The sequence below is a fragment of the Aegilops tauschii genome, chromosome 7 (assembly GCF_002575655.3).
Source record: "Aegilops tauschii subsp. strangulata cultivar AL8/78 chromosome 7, Aet v6.0, whole genome shotgun sequence".
Classification (NCBI taxonomy): domain Eukaryota; kingdom Viridiplantae; phylum Streptophyta; class Magnoliopsida; order Poales; family Poaceae; genus Aegilops; species Aegilops tauschii.
In genome coordinates this window covers 571777745-571789256 of record NC_053041.3, presented here as the reverse complement: position 1 = coordinate 571789256, position 11512 = coordinate 571777745, and positions in this window count along the sequence as shown.

Here is an 11512-nt window from a genome sequence, read left to right as displayed (position 1 = left end):
TTAACGCTCAAAGTGGGCCGGCCCTTTTGACGGTGCTCGCTCGCACGCTTCAGTGCAAGCGCTGCAGTTGGACGCTTGAGAGTGTCAAATAGGAATTGCCAACACATATGTGCTGTGAGGCTACACCGGCCGTACTCATTGTTTTTTTTAGGTGAAGCCGTACTCATTGGCAAATCCTAAACGGCGCTCTAAGCGCCCGCTACTGCTTTAACGGTACAGGGCGCACACCCCCCGCTTCGAGCTTCGGTGCAAGACATGCCAACCACGCCAGCCACTCCACCTACTGTGATAATGGACTGCTTCTTCTTCTGTTATCCCTTTTTTTTCGTTTTCTTTTTCGTTTTTCGTTTTTTTCTTTTTTTCAACTATTTTCCTTTTTCTAATTCGATGCAAAAAAGTTCACCGAATATTATGAACAATTTTTCAAATTCGATGAACTTTTGCTAATTGGATGAACATTTTTTTAAATCAATGAACTTTTTTCAAATTTGATGCACTTTTTTCTAATAGGATGAACTTTTACTAAAATCCGTGAACTTTTTGTTTCAAAATCGATGAATATTTTTTCAATTTGATGAACTTTTTTTCAAATTTGATGATCTTTTTTAGGTCGGTGAACTTTTTAAAAATTTGATGAACTTTTTTTTAAGTCGGCAAACTTTTTTTAAAATTCGATGAACTTTTGTTTGTGTTCGTGAACTTTTTTTTTCAAAATCCGTGAACTTTTTTTTGAATCCATGAACTTTTTTTATTCGTGATTCTTTATAAAATCTGTGAACTTTCAAAAATATTTCACATTGTTGTTCAAAAGAAATCATGTTTTTCTAATTTTTTTTAAAATAATCCATAAATCTACGTGGCTGCAGCGTTTTGTTCTCAAGCTTTGTCGCGCTGAAATGTTTCAGTACTGCGGGGTACCTCGAGTGGTTGGCTAACCATTTACTGGAGGTAAGCAACGCGTGTTCGATTCCACAGCAGGGCCATATATTTTTGGTATTTTTACGGGCTACTGCATTGGACTGCTGCGTGTTCCTGGGCCGGGCCCATAACAGGAGCAGCGTGGGCGCCAGAAGGTCCAACCGGCGCTGAAAGGCGCCGGTTAGGAGCTCCCATATTTTTATTCGTTTCCCCCCTTTTTTTTCTTTGGAGTTATTCCTAGGTTTTCATTGGGTTTTCCTTTTTCTTCTTTTCTTTAGTTTTATTTCTTTTTCTTGTTTTTTTCTTTGATTTTCATTGGGATTCATGGTTTTCTTACGATTTTGTAGGTTTTTCAACACATCTCTACCCTTTTCACACATAATGTACATTTTTTATGTATATAAAAACAATTATGCATGTTTTAACATTTTTAAATACATGATTAACATTTTTTAGTTTATATGTTCTGATGTTTAGTTTTTCATGCACGTATATTTTTCATATACATATGAAACATTAAGAAAAAGGGTTTCCCCCCACTTTATATATAAAGCAGACAACCGATACATCCAGCTTGCTGGGGCCACAACACAGCAGAGCCCAAAAGGAAAAACAAGAAGAAAAAGAAGAGAGAGAAAATGCCGACATTGGCAGATCAACGGAGAAAGGAAGCCCGGCAACCGCTACACCCTCCGAAGAAGTACCACCACGCTCCCAGCATCCCAAAGCGTCGTGCACCAAGCAACACCTTCAAGAAGGAATGAGACGGTGTCGTCATTGTTGCCCGAACAAGTTCTAGGGTTTTCTCTGGTACACTGGGGATGGTGGGGAAGGGATTCATCCGACGCCCCTCAAGAGGGACCGATGGCGCCTGCAGGCGTCACCGCGCCGGTGCCGGACAAGCTGACATGGATTTCTCCCGATCCACGACCACCACCACCACCCCAGGCATTTCGACATGCATCACCCCAACATCCGCCCACCAGCGTGTGCCACCATGATTACCAGGCAACCCTCGCCGCCTCACTGGAGCTGCCAACACGAGACCTGGAGATGGAAAGGGAACAATGGCCACAGGAGCGATCACAACGCCACCGGAGGGAGGGAACAACCTCCACCGCCCCAGCGGGGCCGACCGGACGCGGCGACAAGGACTTGCCGGGCACCGAATGCCGACCGGGTCCACTTGTACCCAGACAGTCCTGTCACCACGCTGCAGCGCGCCGATCGACGAAGCCCTCACCGCCCGAGACCACCGCCACCACGCCACCACCAGGGAACGACGCCGCTGAACGCCAAGCCACCGGCCCGCCCAACCCGGATGGCCCAATGGCCCAGATCTGGGCAGGGCGGGCGCCGCCAAGACCAGCGGCACCGCACAGCCCCACGGCCAACGGCCGCACCGCCGTGTCAAGAACCACCGCGGCCCGCGGCATCACCGCCGACGGGCAGCACCGAAGCCGGCCATCAACTCCCAAGCAGGGGACGGCCGCGTGCGGGGAAGGGCATGCCCACTGCCGCCAGCACCACGCGGCCGAGGACCGGCGGCGCACGCTGACGGCGGCGGGAGGAGGGAGGGACGCGGGGGATAGCTGGAGGGGCGCTGTGGAAGGGCCCCCGGCCGCCTCGCTCGGGGAGGCGGCACGGGGGTACGGGGAATGGAGGGGGGAGGAGAAGGGGAATGGGAGGGGCAGGGGGAAGGGGCTGGCGGGCTCCGGCAGCCGCCGCCGCGCCTGCGCGCGTGGGAGCCGACGGCGGCGGCGGCGGGGGAACCCTAGGAGCGGGGGAGCGGGGGAGCGGTGTGGCCCCGCGATAGCGTCTCTGGCCCGCGTTTATCATGGCGTCTCACATATGAAACATTTGTTATATATGATTAACATTGTTCTAAATAAATGATTAACGTTTTTTGTATTACATGTTCTTAGGTGTACTTATGCACGAAAAAATGCTCTTAGGTGTACTTTATCTTTTTTTTTTGGTTGTTGGTTAAGCTTGTGGCATGAGCATCCACATCATACACGCGTGCACATATGAAAAATGCTCTGGAAAAAGCTTTTGTTCTGTGTGGATTACATGACGAGAGACAGAAAAAAAACACGGTGATTGCTACATGGTTTTGCGCAGATGCTCGCGTGGTCGCGCATGAATACGCTTACACCCCTTGAAAATTGAAATCTACACCAACTGGACCAAATTGTCTAGTCGTGAAATTAATCATTTCACGAGACATGAGGTGGACTTTGTATGCTTATTTTGGGAGCCACAAAACTCATATTATATGATCATTATCATTTGATGATGTTTGAGTCCGACATCCCAAGTCGCCCCCGCAGGTGATGGGAGGGAACCCTAGCCGCCGTCGGGCGCCCCTCCTTCCGCTCCTCCTCTCCCCTGCTGCCGGCGGCGGCGGCGGCACCCCTCGCACGTGCATTTTGTGTGGGCCGGAATCAACGGGCCAAGGCGTCATAATGCGGAGGGTCGCCTCAGCGCGATGTGCTCTGCTTCCTGGCGGCTTCGTTTGGAGGCAGGAGATGCGGTTGGCCTCCGGTGGTGGGGTGTGCTGGGTATTGGCAGCGGCGGCGATCTGGCGTAGATCCATGGTCCCAAGGCACTAGGCGGTGCGGGCCGTGGACGGCGGTGGCTGACGGTTGGCACTGTATTTTGGGCAGTGGTGCCGGCGGTGATGGTGGACTGGGGTTGCGATGGTGGTCCTTAGCATTCCGATGTTTGCGTACATCTCCATAGCGAGGCACCATGCGGTTCCAGTCAGCTATAGGGTCGGGATGGCGCGACTGCCGGTGAAAATCGCGTCGACTTCGGTCTTGACGGATGATGGCGGCGTCTTTGACGTCGTTTCCTTGTTGAGGCATCATCATTGCAGGTTGCGTCATCTCGCTCGGGCTGCTCCAGGGGGAACCCTAGATTTGGGTCTCCCGGATCGGATGATCGCACATTGTGCCATTCTCCCTCCTGAGGGCATCGTTTTGGAGCAGGTGCTGACTGCAGGGGCTCTGAGGTGGAGAGGTGTTACATCTTCTGCATCGACGACGGCGGATCTCGGCGATGTGGCACAGTGGAGTCATGGCGTCAGATGCGTGTAGATGGACTCACGCAAGAGGATAGCGCTTTTCTGGCGCCGTGGTGACGTTGACGGCAGAGAGGCCTATCAAGGTCGATGCACTGATCCCTCCTGAAGATGGCGGCGGCAGACCCTAGAGAGTGTGCATGCGGTGTGCACCGAGAGCAAGCCAGACCGGTGTGTGACCCAGACCCGACAATTCGTCTTGGTTGAGGCCACTAGTAGAAAACAGGGCTTTGGTCCAGGTAGGGCAAGCCCATTAATCCCGGTTCACTCCTGAACCGGTACCAATGGGGGTATAGGTCCCGGTTCATGAGGCCAGGGCACGGGCCGGGGCGGGCCTCGGGGGCCATTGGTCCCGGTTTGTCTGAGACCATTGGTCCCGGTTCCAGACATAAACCGGGACCAATGGGCCTTGCTCCTGGCCCACCACCTTTAGTCCCGGTTGGTGGCTGGAACCGGGACCAAATATGTGTTTTTTTCCTCCTAAAACAAAACTATAATATTCTACAATAGCAAAAAGAATCAACTAAAAAGCTTTAATAAAAGTCTAATAGCAAAAGGAATCAACTAAAAAGAATCAATAAAAAATAAAATTTATGCAACTTAAATTATATAAAATTTATGCAACTAAAAAGAATCTTTTTTTGTTATGATCAACTAAAACAAAACTATAAAAAATTCAACAACTTAAATCTCTAGTTGAAAATTGATGATGTGGCTTTGAATGGTGCATTTTGAACAGACAAAGAGTCTGGAGTTCAAATAAGTTCAAAAAAATGAAATCCCTTTGTAACAGATGAGTTTTCGTCCGAAACTCTGGTACTTCGAAAGAGATTGTCCGTTTTCTACACAAAGTGCATCCAGTTTTTGACGTAATCCTCTCAACTTTTTAGCACATGCTATGTGGGTGAAATAATGATACTATGCCAACTTTCAACCTTTTCAGAGTTCATTGGTAGTGCTTTTCAATTTCAGCGCCATTTAGCTCAAAAATATCAGTGAATGCATGAACAATAACAAATGAAGTCAGAAAGGGTTGAAAATTGATGATGTGGAATTGAATGGTGCATTTTGAACACACAAAGAGTCTGGAGTTCAAATAAGTTGAAAAAAATAAAATACCTTTGTAACAGATCAGTTTTCGTCCGAAACCTTGATACTTCGAAAGAGATTGTCCGTTTTGTACAGGAATACATCCAGTTTTTGCCATAACCCTCTCAACTTTTTAGCACATGTTATGTGGGTGAAATGATGATACCATGCCAACTTTCAACCTTTTCAGAGTTCATTTGTAGTGCTTTTCAATTTCAGAGTAATTTAGCTCAAAAATATCAGTGAATGCATGAAAAATAACAAATGAAGTCAGAAAGGGTTGAAAATTGATGATGTGGCTTTGAATGGTGCATTTTGAACACACAAAGAGTCTGGAGTTTAAATAAGTTAAAAAAAATGAAATCCCTTTGTAAAGATGAGTTTTCCTGCGAAACCCTGATACTTCGAAAGAGATTGTCCGTTTTGTACACGAAGTGCATACAGTTTTTTCCGTAACCCTCTCAACTTTTTAGCACATGCTATGTGGGTGAAATGATGATACAATGCCAATTTTCAACCTCTTCAGAGTTCATCTGAAGTGCTTTTCAATTTCAGGGTCATATAGCTAAAAAATCAGTAAATGCCTCAAAAATAACAAATGTAGTCAGAAAGAATTGAAAATTGATGATGTGGCTTTCACTACTAGAAATAGCTAATATGGACATTAATGACGCACCATGTATGTGGTGCACCACTGCTATATAGCAGTGGCGCACTAGAATCAGGTGCGCCATTGCTATGTTTTTACTAATGGCGCACCACATAAGCAGTGCGCCATTGCTATTTCATAGCAGTGGCACACCTAGGTGTGGTGCGCCATTGCTATGTCTGGTGGGGGTGTGCCTGCGTGTGTGAGTGAGGTTAGTAATGGCGCACCAGGGAGGGTGCGCCATTACTAAGGTCTCACACACACAAACACACCCCCCTTGCGGATCGCCTTTTAGGTTTATTAAAAAATAAAAGAAAATGATAAAAGATTCAAAAAAATCTAAAAAATAGATGCCCATGTGTTATGTGTTCTAGTTGTTAGGCAAATTAACAAACATGAATTTTGTATTTTTTTGCAAAAGGCCGCCGTGTTTCGGTAAAATGGCCGTAAATTTTGCATACGACCTCCGATGAAAAAGTTTTTTATATGAAAAATCATCTACTCGAAAAGTTACATTCAAATATGACCGGCTATGCCCGTTATCGATTTTCTAGAATCCTCAAAAACCTAACAGAAAAAAAGTTACGATGCTTTTAATATCTGGAGGCAAAAAAATTGAAAAAAATGCAAAAAATAAATAAATTAGCAATGGCGCACTAGTGCATGGTGTGCCACTGCTATTTTCCCGCCTTCACAATTCAAAAAAATAGCAATGGCGCACCAGTGCATGGTGCGCCACTGCTAAGTTGGGACAGAAGTTTAAAAGGGTCGGCCAGCCACTTACCCCTTCATTCTTCTCCTCCTCTCCTCCACTCCATCTCCTCCTCTCCTCCTCTCCTGCACTCCATCTCCTCCTCTCCGGCGACCTCCTCCTCCTCACGGTGCTCCTCCTCCGGTGACCTCCTCCTCATGGTGCTCCTCCTCCGGCGACCTCCTCCTCCCACCTCTCCTCCTCACGGTCCTCCTCCTTCCTCTCCTGCTCACGGTCCTCCTCCTCCTCTCTGGCGACCTCCTCCTCCCTCCTCTCCTGATCCTCACGGTCTCTCCGGCGACCTCCTCCTCCCTCCTCTCCTGATCCTCACGCTCACATTCAGTAGTGTTTGAATGGTGCATTTTGAACACACAAAAAGTCTGGAGTTCAAATAAGTTCAAAGAAATGAAATCCCTTTGTAATAGACGAGTTTCCGTATGAAATCCTGATACTTCGAAAGAGATTGTGCGTTTAGTACACGAAGTGCATCCAGTTTATGCCATAATCCTCTCAACTTTTTAGCACATGCTATGTGGGTGAAATAATGATACAATGCCAATTTTCAACCTCTTCAGAGTTCATCTGAAGTGCTTTTCAATTTCAGGGTCATATAGCTAAAAAAATCAGTAAATGCATGAAAAATAACAAATGAAGTCAGAAAGGGTTGAAAATTGATGATGTGGCTTTGAATGGTGCATTTTGAACACACAAAAAGTCTGGAGTTCAAATAAGTTCAAAGAAATGAATTCCTTTTGTAACAGATGAGTTTCCACACGAAACCCTGATACTTCGAAAGAGATTGTCCGTTTAGTACACGAAGTGCATCTAGTTTTTGCCGTAATCCTCTCAACTTTTTAGCAGATGCTATGTGGGTGCAATGATGAAACAATGCCAATTTTCAACCTCTTCAGAGTTCATCTGAAGTGCTTTTCAATTTCAGGGTCATTTAGTTCAAAAAATCAGTAAATGCATGAAAAATAACAAATGAAGTCAGAAAGGGTTGAAAATTTATGATGTGGCGTTGAATGGTGAATTTTGAACACACAAAAAGTCTGGAGTTCAAATAAGTTCAAAAAATGAAATCCCTTTGTAACACACGAGTTTTCGCCCGAAACCCCGATACTTCGAAAAAGATTGTCTGTTTTGTACACGAAGTGCATCCAGTTTTTGCCGTAACCCTCTCAATTTTTAGCACAAGCTATGTGGGTGAAATGACTATATAATGCCAATTTTCAACCTCTTCAGAGTTCATCTGAAGTGCTTTTCAATTTCAGGGTCATTTAGCTCAAAAAATGAACTAATATAAAGAAGAATGAACTAGAAAACTTTTATGAAACTCTAATATCAAAAATAATAAACTAAAAGAAAGAACTAGAAAAATTTAATGAAACTCTAATAGAAAAAAGAACGAACTAGAAAACTTTAATGAAACTCTAGTAGCAAAAGGAATCAATTAAAAAGCTTTTTATAAACCTCTAGTATTATTGAAACTAAAATTATATAAAATTTATGCAACTAAAATTATCAAAGTATTTTCTGTTCAAAACATTAAAAGCAAAAAGAATTTTCATAAATAACTTTTTTGTTAAAACTTTAATAGCAAAAACAATTATCGTAAAGATTTTTTTGTTAGAAACTAAAATAACAAAAAATATTTTTGAATATAATGATAAAACACAGTAATATTAAATAGCAGGAAAAAGTATCACTCCAAAATCTATTTTTATAGTAAAGTTAATCACAAACTAGTGATTCACACAAATTTCAAAGAATTCAAATTTAAACTATTCAAAATTGAAAACTAATGGCACTAACAGAAAGTTTATAATTTTTCTCACCTAAAAGCAAAAAGAACTAAAAAATAAAGCAAAAAACAAAATGAAATAAATAAAGAAAAAAACTGGAAAATAAAAATAAAAAATGCCTCCTACTGGGCCGCCACGGCCTGAATATGACTAGAAACCCAACCATGGGCCAGGATTCAGGCCCGCAGAAGGCCCAGTAGGCCCACAGGCGGTGTAGTGTGACATTAGGCCCATAAGCCTGCATTTGAGAGGAGCTCGAGAGGGCAGCCGTAGTGGTTCTTATAAACCACTCCGAGCCCCTCTCAACTAGCGAGGTGGGACTAAACTTTTGGCCGTGGGCAGCACAAGGCCTTTGGTCCCGGTTGGTGCTACCAACCTGGACGAAAGGGGTGCATTGATATCGGTTTGTGATAACAACTGGGACCAATGCCACTCTTTGGTCCCGGTTCGTGCCACCAACTGGGACCAAAGGTCTTTGTTTCCCGCCCTTTGGGCTGTTGAAAAGAGGCCTTTGGTCCCGGTTGGTGGCACGAACCGGGACCAAATAGGGGCATTGGTCCCAGTTCATGCTAAGAACCGGGACTAAAGCTTCATGTATATAAGAAACATTTGTGAAAATTTTGGTTCTCATCTTGCAGTTTGCCCTCGACGACGCGCGCGGACCTCCTCGACGTCGCCAGGCTGCCCGACGCCGTCGCCCCCGCCCCGGAGCCCACGCCGACGCCGTCCATCGCCCACGACGTCGCCGTCCGACGCCCACGTCCTCGCCGTCGCCCGTGCCCCGGCCGACGCCGTTCGCCGCCCCCACCGACGCCGTCGTCGACGCCCTCGCTGCCCCCGCCGTCGCCCTCACCGGCCGGCCCCGCTGTGAACCGCCGCCGCCCCGGCTCTCTTTTTTTCATATTTTTTCATATATGTATTTTTGCATGTATATATGTATGTGGCTATGTATGTAGATGTATAGCATATTTTCTAGGTATATATGTATTATCATTGTCGATATTTTTGTTCAAGTTGATCTTGCTCGATGAATGTTCTATGTTAGTTGATTTAGGTTAGTGCATTAGATGTTAGGTTAGTGCATTTTAGGTTAGTTGAATTAGATGTTTTTTAGTTAATTAGATGTTTCTTAGTTAGGGAAGTAGGTTAGGTAACTAATAAGTAGATGTTAATTTAAGGCAGTATAGTGTTTAGTTTATAGAAAAAATTCAATATAGTTTTTTTTACTGTTTTTAGTAAGTGTTTAATAGAATTAGTTAGAAAAATAATAGAACTAGTTAAACTAATTTATTTTTAGTAAGTACTACTTTATTGTATTTATAGTAAAGTGCTTAGTTGAACTAGTCGAATTAATAAAACTAGTTTATTTTACTATAGAAGTAGTTTATTTTTAGTAAGAAAATTAATAGAACTAGTTTATTTTTTAGTTAAAGCAATTATTCCCGCATCAACGTCGACGATACCTATGACACATCCTCGTCGTCGACTCGGCGGAGGAGGCCTGCTTGATCAGAGGGGCCATGCCCGGGCTGGGCTCCGCTGGGTTGGTACTGGGAGGTGCTACCTTCCGAGGGGCGAAGCTTGGTGAGGAGCCAGCCCGTCATGGACCCGAACCTTCATTGGTGGCGGTCGCGTGGGCCAGTGATGGTGCGGATGCTTGAGGACCCCGCGGAGGTGGTACGTCACCGTGTCAGCGAGGAGGACGAGCACGTCCTTCGCTACATGGTTGCGTTGGAGGGCAGGTTCTCCAATGCCTGGCAGGTTCTTTAGGGATCTCACTGGAGCTAGGATCTTGTGATGGTTCCTTCTTTTTGGGTGTCTACCGTCCGCGCCGATACCTGTCGTTCGCTAGGGTTTTAGCTATATTAGTGATGTTATATGTATGATACTATTCGAGATGTATTAGTGATAATATTCGACGATGTACGGACAAAAGAGATGATTTAGTTTTGCTTATTGAATGCATGCTAATTTGAATACTAATTTATTTACGATTTGGTTTTGCTTATTGAATGCTCAAATTGGAAAACTACTCCTACTTTGATTGCTCCGATAGTCAACCCATGATAAATAATAATGATCTAATTTAGTTTTTGTAGTACATATTTTTAATTGTACAAGTTTAATCTTTGAATTATATGAACCTAGAAAATGTCGTCATCGGACTATGAAAGTCTCCTGGGGGAGTGCGACTGGTGCAACGACGACCGGGGTTTGTGCGACAGGCCTCACCTGGACGAAGGTCGGCGCTTCAGCATTAAGCTCCAGGAGACCTTCGAGGTTGAAACACTACGGAACGACGACAAGTATTTTTTCGTAATTAAGCACGACTTCTACTACTTCAACGTGTAATTTTCGTCCTTTATAATTCGACTAGTTTATCCCATGCCATGCAAGACGCTATGTCTTGGAGAGGCTAAATTTTGAAGATCATGAAACTATGGAAACAAAGAAAATTCACCTAAGGACCCATCATGGTATGGATTTTGAAGTAAATCTGTACAATTCTGAGAGTGTAACCCATTTTGGTTGCATGAATTGAGAAGCACTTTGCAAGATGTATGGTTTTTATGAGGGTATGCTAGTCACCATGGATCTTGGTGATCCTGACACCGCCGAAGACAATTCGGACATTTGGGTCCTTGTTGATACGCTTCCAATTCTACCGCTATGTGAGTTTCTCAAACATAGTTATTAAGTAATTTATGTTGTTATTTCAAAATAGTTGACAACTTATTTCCATCGACAGCTTATTTTCATTGTTCAAAGAATGTGCGGAATATGGTAGACAGAACCTACTACACCGATGGATCAGAATTAACTTATCAGGAGAAAAATCATCTGATCGCATTTTGTACTGATCTTGAGAATTACAATATATACTATCAAACTCCTCAACATTATGGTCAATACGTGCCACTAGTGCACGTGTTGAACTATGTTAACATCCATGGAGATAAAATGGTAAGATTTTTTACTATTACGACATTCGTGCTTCTTTTGCATAAATTCTTCTAAAACTCAACTATACATTGCTAACTACGAAGTTATTACTATGTTTTTCAACAGATAATCCGAAATGATTGTGTGCCTCATCTGATGATGTTTCTGAAAGGTCGCGTTGATGTTATGAACTTACAGCCAGGTCATCCTACGCATCACAACTGTCCATACCGGATTTCAAAAACCGATCAACACATGACAATCAAAGATTG